The 18,789-nt window shown below is 36.0% G+C and overlaps 1 protein-coding gene across 9 annotated transcripts in view; it reads right to left on the bottom strand.

The window, feature by feature from the left end:
• TBC1D5 (TBC1 domain family member 5) overlaps positions 1-18,789 on the bottom strand; it is a 557,272-nt gene that overhangs the window by 271,685 nt on the left and 266,798 nt on the right. The window lies entirely within an intron of this gene.

An 18,789-nucleotide genomic window follows, 5' to 3' on the forward strand; every position in this document is an offset into this window, starting at 1 on the left:
CCTGAGGCCTCCTCAGCCATGCAGAACTGTGAGTCAATTAAACCTCTGTCCTTTATAAATTACCCAGTCTTGGGTATTTCTTCATAGCAGTATGAGCATGGACTAATGCGTGATTATTATATAATATGTCATTTACTACAATTTTATCTTAACAAAATACAAATAACAATTTGGTTTAAATTTTGGCTGACTGAGACTTTTAGCCTTACTACACTCCAACAAAAGCTTAAATAAAACATATCCTCCTCAAAACAAAACAAAACAAAACAAAACAGCATTAGATTTTCAAAAAGAATCTAACTGATAGTAGGAAATTCTAACCCTAACATTATCTGTTAAGTGCATAAATATATGCATATATTATTTACTAAATAAAATAGAGTATACGTGATAGTAAAGTCCTATTTTACTTTCTTTCAAATAATACCTATAGAATATTTAATCAAAATTATTCCTTTTCTTCAGTGTCATAAAAAGGAAACATCTTTTCTACAAAAAAGAATCATTTGGGTACAATCAGTGCCAGATCCCTTAAGATTGAACATCTAGTGGACAAGACTTTATAAAATGTAAAGGCATCCATTAGCCCCAAGTACTTAACTTTAGATGTTAATATTAGATATGTCCCATTTTGGTGCCTGAAAAACTCACTGGGACTATATGCAGGATATAAATCACCATTCATGAACCAGGATAGCTGATTCTATCTGTGTCTTTTAAATAACAGCTATCTGGACAAGTTCATACAACAAATATCTACTTAAAAACCATAAAAGGCAATTTTACTATGATGTTCCAAAGCCTAAATAAAGAAGTGAAGGTAAATATTCTCCAAAATATCTTTAGTCTTACAAAAAATTTACCAACACAAATCACATTAAAATGTTAGTGATTAGTATTTAAATCTAAAAACCTCAAATATCAAAATTTTAAAAAATGTTTACCAATTCCTTCAAATAAAAAAATTCCAAAAATATTTTAATTAATTCATATAAAAATGTGTTTTTATATGAATCAAGGTTTTCAGAAATAATGCTTTTTAATTGCTAAGAAGTCACAATATTCAATTTCTTTACAAATTTTTGCTATGACATTAAAGAATTATTATACTAAAATAGTATTTAAAGAAAAAATTCTAAATCCATGAATTGATATGTATGTACCACTTTATGATAATGCATCTTTGTTTATTAAAAATGTGATTTTTAAAAATCTGATAACTAGAAATATGTCAAAGTAATGGCTATTCCTTTAAATCTGCTAGGAAGTGTACAATGTTGTACAAAATCCTTGTAGATTATTAAAAATATCAAAGTAGTTATCACTTATTGAGCATTTTATTCAAACAAATTATTCATTATCTAGACAAACTGTAATGGGTCCTAATCAATAAATGCATTTTGTAATTCAAACTTTTAGTCATAAATCTAGATGTAATAGTTTTTCCAGGATTTTTAAGTTCTTTCAACAGTCACATGTTGAACACTTACAGTATTCAAGTGCTGACATTATAGTGGTAAGCAAAAGCTCAAAATCCACCCCTGACATACTTCAGTTTGATGAATGTCCAGCAGAGCAGAGAGACAGCCAAAGCAATGCACAATGACAACGTTCAAAAATGTAATAAAGGATAGTTACACACCTTACTATAATAATTGACCGAGAGGGTGGATGAGTCACAGATCAAAAAGGGTATACAGAGCATTCCACTAGAGATCAGCATATGCCAAGATCCTGTGGAATTCACGTTAAGGATTTTGGTCTTTATCCTCAACAAAAAGTCAGTAAAAGAAGGGTTATAGGCTGGACACAGTAGCTCATGCCTAAAACTGTAACACTTTGGGAGGCAGAGGTTGGCAGATTCATTTGAGCTCAGGAGTTCGACACCAGCCTGGGCAACATGGCAAAACTCACATTTAGAAAATATCAGCTGGGACTACAGGTACATGCCACCATGCCTAGCTAATTTTAGGGGACTGGGGCAGGGGAGTCACTTGAGCCCAGGAGGTCTAGTCTGCAGTAAGCCGAGATGGTGCCACTGCCCTCCAGGTTGGGTGACAAAGTGAGACCTTATCCCTTAAAAACATATATAGTGCTTTGTTTTGTTTTGTTTTAATTGAGGCAGAATCTCACCCTGTCACCCAGGCTGGAGTGCAGTGGCATGATCTTGGCTCACTGCAACCTCTACCTCCTGGCTTCAAGCAATTCTCCTGCCTCAACCTCCCGAGTAGCTGGGATCACAAGAATGAGCCACCATGCCCAGCAAATTTTTATATTTTTGGTAGAAATGTGATTTCACCATGTTGGCCAAACTGGTCTTGAACTCCTAACCTCAGGTGATCCACCCACCTTGGCCTCCCAAAGTGCTGGGATTACAGGCACGAGTCACCCTGTCTGGCCAAAAAGATTCGTTTTTAAGTGGTCACTTGAAGTTCAGGGTGAAGTGATTTGTGGGTGGGTGTAGGAAGAAGGAGAGTGGATGAAGGGAGACTGGATAAGAAGCTTTGTGGCACCCTAAGGCAAAAATAATGATAGGATAGCTATCAACATTGATGATACCATTATCAGACCACCTTAAGAATGGAAATTTACCATTCTGTCAAGTCTATTGATATTTAAATCTCATTTGAATCATTCCTTCATTCAATGAACATCTACTGAGTGTCTACTATGCGCCACTGACATAATTCCAGTCCTAGAAAGCAGAAGTATTATAGTGAACTATAGTATTATAGAATAAAGTGGAGGAGCAAGGGAGAAAACAAAAGAAAATAAATTTGTAAGTTCAGATAATTATAGGAGCTATAAATACAAGAGAGTAACATGACATTCAGTGATTGTGGGAGGGTGCTCTTTGAAGATGAAGGTAATTGATTTTGGATTCTAAAGACGAGAAAAAAATCAGCCACTTGAATATCCATGGCAAAGGGTACAATATGCAAAGCACACGGGCCCTACTATAGAAGGCAGCTTTTAAATAGAAAATAAAGACAAGTTGGTTGGAGGACTGGGAGCAGAGTACTATGATGTGAGGATAAGCATGCAGGCTAAGAAGTGGCTATATAACTTATGGTTTGAATGGGAGAAGTCTGAATTTTGAAACTACAATGAGAAGCTACTAGAAAGTTTTAAAATCACAAAATTAATTCTTTCTAAGATATTCTAAACAATTATGATTTTAAATCATTTCTATGGCGGGAAAAGTAACTTTTATTTCACACATAGTAAAGAATTTGATTATTCATTTCAAAGAAATGCTTTCTACATAAATTAGACATTAACTTGGTTTCTCAATAAGACTTAAAACAGATCACAATAAAACAAACCAAAAGAATTATAGGTTACTAGTAGGATTTCCAGTTCCACCCATAATGGAGCACCACTGCAGCATATTTCTCCCACTGACAATTTAAAATTCTGTGCAAAATACAAAACAAAAACAAAAACCACTTGAAGGCTCTTAAAAGTAAATAACAGGAGGCTTATTGGAGAAGAAAGTCAGTGGTGGTGTGTTTTCTGTTGAAGAAAGTCAGTGGTGGTGAGTTTTCTGTTCTTTCTCCTCCTTCATCTAGCACATCAGGATGAATCTGAGAACTAAATAGCAGGTATAAGGAGCAAACACTCCACAAGATTCCCATTTTTCAGAAACTAGAAAAAGGAGCTCCTGTGACCTGGAGAATGTGGAAAGAATTCTCTTTCTTTTTCCCTTGTTTTTTCATTTCTAACCATGTGACAAGGCCAGGTCTAGTTTTAGAACTACCCTGCCACAGTAGGTTGGTGGCAGCAGTGGTGTGGGCACTTAAAACTCTAGTAAGGCTAGCCTTCTGTTAGGAAACTGTGGAAAAGGGCCCCTGAGAATGCCTATTATTTTTTTCTTTGCTATTTCTCTCATCACTTTGACAAAAAAGTGTACTTATTCATGTGGAACTGTGCAATAACACAGGTGGCAAAAGTTATGATAAAGCCAGACACAGTGTGTGGGATAACCCTGGAGGAAGTCCCGGACATGGGATTCTCTAATTCTGTGTATGAAAAGACACAAATCCTGAGCTCAGTCCCTAGCTGTACATGCTCAAAATATACCCAAAGAAGCACAACAAAAGCTTTGAGAACTGAACCATGATATTAATATAAACTACCACCAAAGTCCTAGACTAACCCCTGAGGGTCATATGCAAGGAGCAGACTAAAAAAGCACAGAAAGGACTTTAAAAACTGCTAACACTGGAACCTCCATCCACAGAAAGTGAGACAGACACTGTGGTCTGAACTTAACTGAGGAGGGCAGTAGAGTTGGGAATGGGAAGGAAAGGAGAAGAGAACGGGAAAGAGAGAAGAGGAGGGGAAAGGAAGAAGAAGTGACCGACAAGGGAAGTGGGAGGGGAGGGAGAGGAAAGGGAAGCGAGGAAGGAGAAAAATTCTCCAGAGGTTTCAACAGGAGCCAGAGTTTTATAAAAATTATTCAAAATGTTCAAGACACAGTCTAAAATTGCTTGCTATATCAAGAACCAGAAAAATCTGATCAATTCTCAAAATATAATACAAGCAACAGATGCCAGCTCAGAGATGATCCAGGTATTACAATCAGCAAAGACTTAAAGAAGCTAACATAACTTGAGAAACTTACCGTAACTTTTTATCTATGGAATATGAGCCTCTAAATTATCAGGCAAGAGAGGCACTGAAATGTGACTGCAGTCAGCTCTCACTTACACTTTGAGCTAAGAATTACCTCTTGAAGCCATGTACTATGTGGGCTCTAGATTGACTGACACCAAGTAGCCATAAAAATAACCAAACAATACCATGTGTTGGATGCCTTAACTCATACCCTATAGTTCAACAATGTATAGCCAATCACTAATCAATGTTATTTCTGTCAACCAACAAGAATTCCTATCAAACAACTTCATCAGCCCACTACTGGTGCCCTTTTCCTTTAAAATCCTGCTTGTAACAAAGGCTGAGTGGAGTACTTCCCAAGGCAACTTGGAAATGTTTCTTAGGCAGCTGTCCTTAGTTTGGCTCATGTAAACTCTTTAAAGTTTTATTTTGTGCCTCAGCTTCTTCAAGTCAAAAATCTTTTCTCTATGACTTAATGGTGTATACTCTTGAAATAAATAGAAAAATAGAAGTTCACAGTAAAATCCCTAAAACTATTAAAAAGAACCAAATGGAAATTTTACAACTGTAAAGAACAATACCTGAAATTTTAAAAATTCACAGATGGGCTTTGTAACAAAATGGATGAGACAGAAGAATAGGTCAGTGAACTGAAAGATCAACAAAAGTTGTACAATCTGAAGAAAAGAGAAAACCAAGATTTAAAAAAATGAAATAAATAGAGTATCAAGGACCCATGAGACAATACAGACTGGTAGTAAATCTTGAAAATTCAATCTTGTCAAAAACATTATCAGAATCACATTAAATAAGTCATCAATGTAATCTAATTATCTTCTCATGAGCTGCACTCAAATACAGTTACAACATAAAAAATAAATGTAAAAATTACCTAAATAAAAATGAAGATATTATAAAAGAATGCAAAAATTAACCCATTCTAATATTAACTTATATTTCATTTCTTGGATATACTTTATTTTTGCAGATGTAAAAACTATGCAAACTACAGCAAAAACTTGTATACTTGAGAGAAACTATTAAAACAAACACTAGCAAGAAAAAAGAAAAAATAAAGAGAAAGAAAAATAGAAAGGAAAAACCACCCATAATGTGATACAATTACATGAGGACACTTTTCCTTTGTCTTGTTTCTATAAAATTGAATTTATATATTATATAAACAATTTTATATTCTATTATTTCATTGTATTATATATATGAGTATTTCTCTCATGTTATTTTTAAAACTTTTTACAAAGAAATTTTAACTGGCTACATAATAATCAATGTATGTCCTATAATATACTTAACCATTCTTTAATTGGCAGATATTTCTTTTATTTACAATATTTTCTTAAAATAGATATGACAAATATCTCTGTGTACAAATCTCTCCATGGTTGCCTTAAGATAGAGAAATAAATTGATTAAAAGGTATTAACAAAGTTACAAAATATAAAAAAAATTGATAAAAATTACAAAACTAATATATAATTGTTGTGCAAAATTTTCAAATGCACATGTATATTAAGAAAATCTAAAGCCACACATAATTCTTCCATTGTTAGTATTTTAACATTTCCTCAAATTTTTAACATGCACTATATATATTCTGTAATTTGAATACAATATATATTTTAATACTATCCTAATACAACTTTCAATGGCTACACAGAATATTATACAATAGCATTACAGAGAAAAATAATTACACATCATCAGTAAGTAAATATGTTCCTACAGCTACTCACCATAGAGCATACTATACACAGAACTGTCCATGTGAGAAATAACTTGATTGAAAGTCAGTTTTTGAAATGTAAGTATCTGCATTTTGTAACCCTTGACTTAGGTATTTCATAATATTGACACTTGCCCTGGATCTGTTTTCACCTTATCAGTGGACATATAGCAACCCAGCTACAGACTATATTTCACATCTACTTTATGCCTAGATATAACCCTGTATGCTCAAGTGATAAGGAAATACTCTTTTAATGATGTCTTATATGAGCTTTCTTTCTTTTCCATGGACTAAAACAGTAGTCAATAACAATGGCTAAATCAGGCAAATAATGATCTCTTTTCATATGACCTGTGGACATAAAATATTTTTAAATTTTTTAAGTTTGTTTTTTTTTTTTTTTTTTTTTTTTTAATTATTACAGAGGAGGGTCTTTAGTGAAGAACCATTTAAACAACAAAAAAAAAACAAACAAACAAAAAAAAGAGTCCTGTCTGCTATAGACAACACTTTTGTGAAATAATAAAAATATTCCTATAAAAGTGAAATAAAAAGACATATAAGATATAAGCCTCAATATTTTATTATTAGATTCAAAAGATGGAAAAATTACTCTGTTCTATATATTAACTTTCAGTTTCTACACAGCAGTCCTTCCTTATTTGTGGTCTTGCTTTCCACAGTTTCAGTCACCTGCAGTGAACCATGGTCCAACAATAGGTGAGTACAGTACAATAAGATATTTTGAAAGAGACCACATTCACTTAACTTTTATTATGTGATAAAAGGATGTTGTTAAAATGGTTCTATTTTATTAGTAGTATGGTTGTCACTCTCTTACTGTGTCAAATTTATAAATTAAACTTTATCATAGGTATGTATGTATGTATGTATGTATGTATAGGAAAAAACACCATATATAGGGTTCAGTACTATCTGCTGTTTCAGGCATCCACTGCAAGTCTTGGACCATATTCCCCACAGGTAAGAGGGTAATGCTGTACTTACATAGTTGGGAACTAGTTACAAACAGTTCTCACTCATGGACTAGACTAAGTAGCACAGCTCTAGAAAATGGAAGAGGAACAACAGGGAAGAATCTTGGAGTCTGAACTGTTAGGTTAAGAGTAATGCATTTCTGCCTTTTTAAAATCATTGTATTTTGGGTCTTAGCCATTGCTTAAAATAATACAGGATTCAAAGTGAAATGGCTGATGTTCTCTCCTGTGACATAAAAATATGTAGGGCAGGAGGATGGCTGCCTATCTCTCTGAGATATCCTTCTTTCTTTAGGTTCCTTCTCCCAACCCCTATTTTCTCTACAGAGACATATGTTTTAATTTAAGTAATTTACCCAAAATATAACTCCAAAAATTTGGTCAAACTCCCTTCAACTCTCTGAATATAATAAAAAACAAATCCCGTTGAGGAAAAGAATTATAGTAGGTTTAAGACTGCAGTGATAGTATAGACCAAAAAAAGTGAAGGAGATTCTTGAGATATTAAAGAGACAAATCTATTGCATTGGCGGCTAAGAGATGTCAATAATGATTCCCAAGTTTCTGGCTTACACAACTAGATACTTATTGACACCATTCACTGAGACTAAAAAAAAATAATAAGAAAGGAGTTTGGAAGAAAAGATCACAAATTCAATTTTGGACAAGCTGAGTTAGAACTCTGAAAAATCTAAAAGAAAATGTAATCTAGAATGTCAGATATATTAGTCTGAAGCTACCTGAACTAGAAACATTTCAAAGTATTAGGGTATTGATAACTAAAGCTTAGGATAAGAACAGAGACAAGTAAAAACCCAAATTTTAAAGACCACACTGAAAAGCAGAAGTACCAAGAAATACCAAGGGAAAACTCTATCACTGAAGCCAAAAGAGGATTTTGAGAAGGAGGAAGTCAAGAATGTAAGATGCTACTGTCAAGACCAGATAAAATCTTAAAACAGATTTAATTACAGAAAGACCATTATACTCTCAAGAAATATAAACTTAAGTAGATCAAGTGACAGATATCAGAGTAAAATGGAAAATAATAAAAAATGTAGACAACCATTTATGGAGTACTACTCAGAAAAAGAGACGAAAGCTACTGCTGTAGCCAAAAGAAGCGGTGGGATCTGCACAGGGCTGTTCATCCTAGCTTAAGTTAGTAAGATGAGAAGGACTACCAGCAAAACAAGATCCAATAAAAACATAAGGGTTGAAGAAATAAGACAGAGAAAAATAACTGATAGAATACAAGATACCTGAGAAGACACAAAGGGATGGGGTGCAGACCACAGGCAGTAGAACTGATCTGAAACAGAAGAGACATCACTAGGGGAAAAAAAGAAAAATACAGATGCAGTTGCGGTTAAGTCTTCTACAGAAAGCTAAAGCTCCCAGCTAATAACTTCTATTTTTGCTTATGGAATGAGCAGAGTTGATCTTCAGGAAATCATAAGTTTAAATTATAAAGGTTTTGAAATACCTGAGAAGAGAGAGAAAGTACAACTTAAATCTTATGGTGATCATGAACATAAGCTGAAAAGATAAATCATACCGTAGAAATTACATGTCAGTCATTGATACATACATTCTAAACTGGCTGGCATTAAGGTTTTACCAATTAATCATCAAAGTAGATAATAAGGTTTCAAAACTATTTTTCCCATCTAATAGGATATTGTGTATATTTGTATTTCTTGAAATACCAGGAAAACTAAACTTTTAAAATATGCTTAATGGAAATTTGCATGTCTCCATTTTTAAATAGCTGGTTAAACTTGTTTTCACTGCTAAAATGTCATTTTCTTATTGATATGTAAAAGCTGTTTAATTTTTAGGGAAATTAGCCAGGAATGTTATTGTACACCTATAGTCTCAGTAGGACTTAGGAGGCTGAGACAGGTAGATCACCAGAGCCCTGGACCTCAAGGCTGATTCCATCTCAAGAAACTACTTTTTCTGCTCATCCATAAGAAGCAACTCCTCATTCATTACAGTTTTATCATGAAATTGTAGGAATACATTCACATCTACAGTGTCCACTTGTAATTCCAGTTCTCTTGCTATTTCCTGTCCACCAGCAGTTACTTCCTCCACTGAGGAGGTCTTGAACTTCACTGGAGTCTTGAACCTCTCCAAGTCATCAGTGAGGGTTGGAATCAACTTCTTCCATCCTTCTTCTTCAGGCTGATATTTTGGCCTCCTCCCCTGAATCATGACTGTTGTTAATAGCATCTATTATGATAATTCCTTTCCAGAAGGTTCCAGTGTACTTTGCTCTAACACATCAGAGGAATCACTATCTATGGCAGCTATCAATTATGAAATGCACTTCTTTTTTTTTTTTTTTTTTTTTTTTGAGACGAAGTTTTGCTCTTGTTACCCAGGCTGGAGTGCAATGGCGCGATCTCGGCTCACCGCAACCTCCGCCTCCTGGGTTCAGGCAATTCTCCTGCCTCAGCCTCCTGAGTAGCTGGGATTACAGGCACGCGCCACCATGCCCAGCTAATTTTTTGTATTTTTAGTAGAGACGGGGTTTCACCATGTTGTCCAGGTGAAATGCACTTCTTAAGTAATAAGATGTGAATGTAGAAGTGACTCCTTGATCCATAAGCTGCAGAATGGATGCTGTGTTAGCAGGCAGGGAAACTACATTAATCTCCTTGTACATCAATACTGGTGCTCTTGTGTGACCAGATGCCTTATCAAAGACAAGTAATTTTTAAAACGTATCTTTTTTTTTCCCATCAGTAAGTTACAAGAGTAGACTTAAAATATTCAATCAAGCATGTTATAAGCAAATATGCTATCATCCAGCCTTTGTCATTTTATTTACAGAGCAGAGAGAGAGAGTAGATTTAATATAATTCTTAAGGGCCCTAGGATTCTCAAAATTGTCAATGAACACTGGTTTTAACTAAATATCACTAACTACATTAGCCTCTAACAAGAGAGTCGGGCTGTCCTTTGAGTCCTCTGAAGCTCTGAAGCAAGGTACTGACTTCTCTTTAGCTATAAAAGTCCTTATTCATGGGATCTGGCAAAATGGCCAAATAGGAACAGCTCTGGTCTACAGCTCCCAGCGAGATCAACGCAGAAGATGGGTGATTTCTGCATTTCCAACTGCAGTACCCAGCTCATCTCATTAGGACTGGTTAGAAAGCGGGTGCAGCCCGCAGAGGGTGAGGAAAAGCAGGGTAGGGTGTCACCTCCAGGAAGCACAATGGGTCGGGGAACTCTCTCCCCTAGCTAAGGGAAGCCATGAAGTACTGTGCCCTGAGGGACAGTGCTATCCAGCCCAGATACTACCCTTTTCCCGTGGTTTTTAAAACCCGCAGACCAGGAAATTCCCTGGGGTACTTACACCTGAGGGCACAAAACTGGACGGAGAATTAGTCTGATGAATTGACAGAAGCAGGCTTCCGAAGGCAGGTAATAACAAACTCCTCCAAGCTAAAGGAGCATGTTCTAACCCAATGCAAGGAAGCTAAGAACCTTGATAAAAGTTTACAGGAACTGCTAACTAAAATAACCAGTTTAGAGAAGAACATAAATGACCTGATGGAACTGAAAAACACAGCATGAGAAATTCACGAGGCATACACAAGTATCAATAACCGAATCAATCAAATGGAAGAAAGGATATCAGATACTGAAGATCAACTTAATGAAATAAAGCATGAAGGCATGATTAGAGATAAACGAATGAAAAGGAACAAACAAAGCCTCCAAGAAATATGGCACTATGTGAAAAGACCAAACCTATGTTTGATTGGTGTACCTGAAAGTGACCGGGAGAATGCAACCAAGTTGGAAAACATACTTCAGGATATTATGCAAAAGAACTTCCCCAACCTAGCAAGAGAGGCCAACATTCAAATTCAGTAAATACAGAGAACACCACTAAGACACTCTTCGAGAAGAGCAACCCAAGACACATAATCATCAGGTTCACCAAGGTTGAAATGAAGGAAAAAATATTAAGGGAAGCAAGAGAGAAAGGTCAGGTTACCCACAAAGGGAAGCCCATCAGACTAACAGCAGATCTCTCTGCAGAAACCCTACAAGCCAGAAGAGAGTGAGGGCCAATATTCAACATTATTAAAGAAAAGGATTTTCAATCCATAATTTCATATCCAGCCAAACTAGGCTTTGTAAGTGAATGAGAAAAATATCCTTAAAAAAAATCCTTCATCAACACTATGAAGAAACTATATCAACTAATGTGCGAACTAACCAGCTAGCATCATAATGACAGGATCAAATTCACACATGACAATACTAACCTTAAATGTAAATGAGGTAAATGCTCCAATTAAAAGACACAGATTGGCAAACTGGATAGAGTCAAGACCCATCTCACGTGCAAAGACACACATAGGCTCAAAACAAAGGGATGGAGGAATATTTATCAAGCAAATGGAAAGCAAAAAAGAACAGGGGTTGCAATCCTAATCTCTGAGACGTTAAACCACAAAGATCAAAATAGACAGAGAAGGGCATTATGTATTGGTGAAGGGATCAGGAAAACAAGAAGAGCTAACTATCCTAAATATATATGCACCCTTTGCAGGAGCACCCAGATTCATAAAACATGTTCTTAGAGACTAACAGAAGCTTAGACTCCCACGCAATAATAGTGGGAGACTTTAACACCCCACTGTCAATATTAGACAGATCAACAAAACAGAAAATTAACAAGGATATTCAGGACTTGAACTCAGCTCTGGACCAAGCAGACCTAATGGATATCTACAGAACTCTCCACCCCAAATCAACAATAGCAAAGATTTGGAAACAACCCAAATGCCCATCAATGAAAGACTGGACAAAGGAAATGTGGCACAGATATACCATGGAATACTATGCAGTCATAAGAAAGAATGAGTTCGTATCCTTTGAAGGGACATGGATGAAGCTGGAAACCATCATTTTCAGCAAACGAACACAGAAACAGAAAAACCAAACACCACATATTCTCACTCATAAGTGGGAGTTGAACAATAAGACCACATGGACCCAGGGAGGGTAACATCATACACTGGGGTCTGTTGGAGGGTAGGGGGCAAGGGGAGGGACAGCATTAGGAGAAATACCTAACATAGATGATGGGTTGATGGGTATAGCAAACCACCATGGCACATGTATACCTATGTAACAAACCTGCATGTTCTGCACATTTATCCCAGAACTTAAAGTATAACAGAAAAAAAAAAAAAAAAGAAACTGAAAAAATAAATTTGGGTCTTAAAAAAAAGTCCTTATCCTCTGGGTGAAGTGGCTCACACCTGTAAACCCAGCACTTTGGAAGGCCGAGGCAGAAGGGCTGCTTGAGTCCAGGAGTTCGAGAACAGCCGGGACACTATACAGTGGAACTACATCTCTACAAAAAATTAAAAATTTGCTAAGCACAAGGGTACACACCTGGAGCTCCAGCTACTCAGGAGGCTGAGATGGGAGGATCGCTTGATCCCAGGAGGTGGACACTGCAGTGAGGCGAGATTGCACCACTGCAATCCAACTGGGGCGACACAAGACCCTGTTTCCAAAATATATAAATTTTTTTAAAAAGTCCTTCTACCAACAGAAGACTGTTTAGTCTACATTAAAAATGTGTTGCTTAGTGTAGCCACCTTCAGCAATTATCTTTAGCTAGATCTTCTGAATAACCTGCTGTAACTTCTACATCAGCACTAGCTGCTTTGCCTTGCAATTTGATGTTATGAAAACAGCTCTTTCCTTAAACCTTATGAACCAACCTCTACTGGCTTCCAACTTTTCTTCTGTAGCTTCCTTATCTCTCTCAGCCTTCATAGAATTGAAGGTTTAGGGCCTTGATCTGGATTAGGTTTTTGCTTACGGGAATGTTGTGAGGCTTGTTTGATCTTCTATCCAGACCACTCAAACTGTCTCTAGAGAAGGCTGTTTTGCTTTCTTGTCATTCCTGTGTTTACTGGAGTAGCACTTTTGATTTCCTCCAATAATTTTTCCTTTGCATTCACATCTTGGCTCTTTGGCACAAGGGGCCTACCTTTCAGCCTATTCTGCTTTTAGTATGCTTTCTTCAATAATACTAATAATCTCCAGCTTTTGATTTCAAGTGGGAGACATATGTCTCTTCCTTTCACTTAAACACTTAGAGGCCACTGTAAGGTTATTAACTCCCCCAATTTCTTTCTTTTTTAAAAAATATTGCAGGGAATAAGGAGCCCTCAGGAGAGACAGAGAGACAAGGAAATGGCCCGTCAGTAGAGCAGTTAGAACATATAAAATATTTGTCAAGTTCCCTGTCTTAGATGGGTGTGTTTTGTGACATCTCAAAACAGTTAAAATAGTAATATCAGAGATCTTGGACAGGGGCAGAGCAAGATGGCAGAAGACAGGCCTACATCATTCATCCCAACCCACTGTTGTTAACAACTATTTGCACACAGAAAATTGTAACAACTATTTACACACAGAAAAGTAGAGTCACAAGAAGCAAAAATCGGTACCAGCTAAGCCACAGTGCGGTAGAGTAACAAGCAGGCTCTCTGGGTCCCTGAGTCCACATGTAGGCTCTTAGGCAGCTTTTCTGGACCTGCCCTGAGTTAGAGGGGAGCCCACTGCCCTGAAGGGTAAGTCCTTGGCCTAGCAGCATTCACCACAAAATGAAATGATGACTCTTTAAATGTCAGCAGTAGCCTGGCAAAACACCCTGTGGGCTGGTGGTGGTAGTGACCATAAGGAGAGAGGCTCCTAGCCTGTGGAGAGGGGAGAAAGAAGAACAGGAAAGACTTTCCTTATTGTGGTTGGAGTGCTAGCTTAATCTGATGTTCTATTCCAGCAGGAGATCAGATATATTTCTAAGGTTCCCGAATCTAATCCCTGGCTACAAGAGAGCATCTCTGGACACAAAGGGCCTGAGAAAACTCATGGCTCTGAAGAAAAGGGTACAAGCCTGGTTGGCTTCATTACCTGCCCAGGGCTTTGAGTGAACACAGGTGTAGCAAGGTAGTGGTTACAGTGAGTCTTGGATGAGACCCAGTGCTCTGCTGGCTTCAGGTCTGACCTAGCACTGTCCCAAATGCAGTAGACACAGGAGTACTTGCATTACCAAATCCCAAATTCCAGGCAGCTCAGAACAGAGACAAGGACTCTGTTTGACAGAAAGTAAGGGAAAAGAGCAAAAGTCTGCCTGGTAACGCAGGTGGTACCTTTACAAATGTGCAAAAACCTCAAACCACAGTTACTGGGTTTGAGGCTGAAGTCCCTTCAAATACCTAGGAAAGCCTTCTCAAGGACAGGCACTACAAACCCAGACTGCAAAGACTACAATAAAGAGATAACTCTTCAATTCCCAGACTCTGATGACCCCATCTACAAGTATTAAGATCATCCACAAAAACATGCCCTCAACAAACATACTAAATAAGGCACTACAGACTGATCGTGGAGAAAAAGAGATATGTAACCTTTCATACAAAGAATTCAAAATAGCTATTTTGAAGAAACTTAAAGAAAAGAAAGATAACACAGAGAATAAATTCAGAAATCTATCAGATAAATTTAACAAAGAGACTGAAATAAAAAGAATCAAGCAGAAATTCTAAACCTGAAAAATACAATTGACATATTGAAGAATGCATCAGAATCTCTTAATAGAGAATTAATCAAGCAGAAGAAAGGATTAGTGAACTTGAAGACAGGCTATTTGAAAATACACAGGTTAGATAAAAGAAAAAACATTAAAAAACAATGAAGTTTACATACAACATCTAAAGGCAAATCTATGACTTACAGGCCTTGAAAAGGAAGTACAGAAAGAAAGAGGGATAGAAAGATTATTCAAAGAGATGACATCACAGAACTTGTGATATGGTTTGGCTGTGTCCCCATCCAAATTTCATCTTGAATTCTAGTTCCAATAATCCCCACATGTTGTGAGAGGAACCCAATAGGCAGTAATTGAATCATGTGAGTGGTTACCTCAATGCTATTCTCATAATAGTGAATAAGTTCTCACAAGATCTGATGGGCTTCCACCACCATTTGCTCTGCACTGCTCCTTAAAAGGTCATTTCAGGCCAGGCAAGATGGCTCATGCCTATATTTCCAGCACTTTGGGAGGCCAAGGAGGGCAGATCACTTGAGGTTAGGAGTTTGAGACCAGCCTAGCCAACATGGTGAAACCCATCTCAAGTAAAATACAAATATTAGCCAGGCATGGTGGTGGGTGCCTGTAATCCCGGCTGCTCAGGAGAATGAGGTAGGAATATCGCTGGAACACGAGAGGCTGAGGTTGTTGTAAGCTGAGAGAGCAACATTGTCACACTCCAGCCTTGGCAACAAAGGGAGACTCAGTCAAAAAAAAAAAAAAAAAAAAAAAAAGTACAAGAAGGTCATAGAACACCATGCAGATTTAACCCAAAAGTGACTATTTCAAGGGATTTAACAATCAAACTCCAAAAGGTCAGAAATAAAGAGTTTTTAATTTTTAACTGCGTGTTTCTTTGTTTATGCAATCCGTGTTAAGTTGCTATCAGTTTAAAATAATGGGTTGCAAGACAGTATTTATAAGACTCATACTAAGCTCAAATTGAAAAACACATAATAGATACACAAAAAAATAAAAAGCAAGAACTGAAATCTTACCACCAGAGAAAATCACCTTCACTAGAAGGAAGAGAGGTAAGAAGGAAACATCACAAAACAACCAGAAAACAAATAACAAAATGGCAGGAGTAAGTCCTTACTTTACTCCTTACATAATAACATAAATGTAAATAGACTACACTCTCAAATCAAAAGTCATAGAAAGAGAAGGTCGGAATGGATAAAAAACCAAGACAATGAAAAGCCAAGACATGATGAAAAAACAAAACACAATGATCTATTGCCTACAAGAAATACACTTTACCTATAAAGAAACACACAGACTGAAAATAAATGGATGGAAAAAGATATTCCATGCCAGTGGATACCTCCCCCCTTGAAAAAAAAACAAGTAAAGTAGTTATATCAGACAAAATAGATATCAAGACAAAGAATGTCATTATATAATGACAAAAGGGTCAATTCAGCAAGAGGATACAACAATTATAAATATATATTCATCCAGCACTGAGCATCCAACATATAAAGCAAATATTATTAAAGCTAAAGAGACACATGGACACTAATACAATAATAGCTGGAGAATTCAACACCCTACTTTCAGCATTGGAAATATCTCCCAGACCAAAAAAAAAAAATTGACAAAGAAACATCAGACTCAATCCACACAATAGAACAAATGGACTCAATAGATATTTACAGAACATTTCATCCAACAGACGTAGAATACACATTCTTTGCCTCAATGGATCATTCTCCAGGTTACACCATATGTTAGGTTACAAAACAAGTCTCAAAACATTAAAAAAATACTATCAAGCATCTTCTCTAACCACAATGGAATAAAACTATAAATCAATAACAAGGAATTGTCGAAATTATGCAAAAACATGAAAATTAAACAAAATAATAAAAAAATGAAAAATGTCTTAAAAGAAATGATAATGGAAACACAACACACCAAAATCTATGGGATACAGCAAAAGCAGTAGTAAGAGGGAAATTTATAGCTGTAAGTGCCTATATCAAAAAAAGAAGAAAAATTCCAAAGAAGTAACTAATGATGCAGTTTATAAAACTAGAAAAGTAAAAGCAAACCAAACACAAAATTAGGAGAAAAAAAGAAATAATAAAGATGAGATCAGAAATAAATAAACTTGAAATAAACAAAACAATAAAAAAGATCAAAGAAACAAGAAGTTGGTTTTTTGAAAATGTAAAACTGACAATCCTTTAGTCATACTAACAAATAAAAATAATGGAGAAGACTCAAATCAGCGATGAAAAAGAAAACACTATAACTGATTCCACAGAAATTCAGAGTAATCATTAGTGACTACTATGAGCAACTATAAGTCAATTAGATTGGAAAATCTAGAGGAAATGTTTAAATTCCTTGACATATACAGCCTATCAAGATCAAAGCACGAAGAAATCCAAAACCTGATTAGATCAATAATGAGTAACAAGATCAAAGCCAAAATGGCTTTACTGCTGAATTTTACCAAACATTTAAAGAAGAACTAATAACAGTCCTACTCAAATTATTCCAAAACATAGAGGCCAATGGAATACTTCCAAATTAAGTCTATAGTGCCAGTATACCAAAACCTAGACAAAGACACATCAAACAAGAAAAGTAGAGGTCAATATTTCTGATGAATAATGATCCAAAAAGTCCTCAACAAGTATGATGCAAGTATGAATCAACATAAACAAGTCAATCAATGTGATACATCCTATCAATAGAATGAAGGATAAAGACCATATGATCATTTAAATTGAGGCTGAAAAAGCATCTGATAAAGTTCAGCATTCCTTCATGATAAAAGCCTTTAAAAAAACTGGAGACAGAGGAAGATATCTCAACATAAAAGCCGTATATGACAGACCCACAGCCAGTATCATACTGAATGAAGAAAAATTGAAAGCCTTTTCTTTAAGATCTGGAAGACAACAAGAATGCCTGCTTTCACAATTGTTATTCAACACAGTACTGGATGTCCTAGCTTGAGCAATCAGATGAGAGAAGCATATAAATGATATCCAAATTGTAAAATTAAAAGGCAAATTATCCTTGTTCGCAAATGATATGATCTTATATTTGGAAAAACCTAAGGACTCCCACACACACACACACACACACACACACACACACAAAAAAAAAAAAAAAAAAACTAGTAGAACTGATAAATTTAAGTTACAGGATACAAAATCAACATATAAAAATCAGTAGCATTTCTATATGCCAACAGTGAGGAGTCTGAAATAGAATTTAAAGTCATCCCATTTATAACAGTCACAAATAAAATTCAATATTTGTGAATTAATTTAAAGAAGTATAAGATCTCTACAAATAGAGCTATCAAAGAAAGATGAAACAAATTGAAGATGACAACAAAAAAACTGGAAATCCATGTTCGTGTATTAGAAACCTCAATATTGTTAAAATGTCCATGCTACCCAAAGCAATCTGCTGATTCGACACATTCTCTATCAAAATACCAAATGGCATTCCTCACACAAGTAGAAAAGACTATCCTAAAATGCATACAGAACCACAGAAAACACAAAATAGCCAAAGCTATCCTAAGCAGAAAAAATAAATAAATAAATAAATAAATAGGGCTAGATGCAGTGGTTCACACCTGCAATCCCAACAATTTAGGAGGCCAATGCAGGTGGATTGCTTGAGCCCAGGAGTTTGAAACCAACCTGGGCAACATGGTGAAACGTAATCTCTACAAAAAGTACAAAAAAAGTCACCAAGTGTGGTGATGCACACTTGTAGTCCAGTTACTTGGAAGGCTGAGGTGGGAGGAT

The sequence above is a fragment of the Sapajus apella genome, unplaced genomic scaffold (assembly GCF_009761245.1).
Source record: "Sapajus apella isolate SASKATOON/1434 unplaced genomic scaffold, GSC_monkey_1.0 scaffold4, whole genome shotgun sequence".
Lineage (NCBI taxonomy): Eukaryota > Metazoa > Chordata > Mammalia > Primates > Cebidae > Sapajus > Sapajus apella.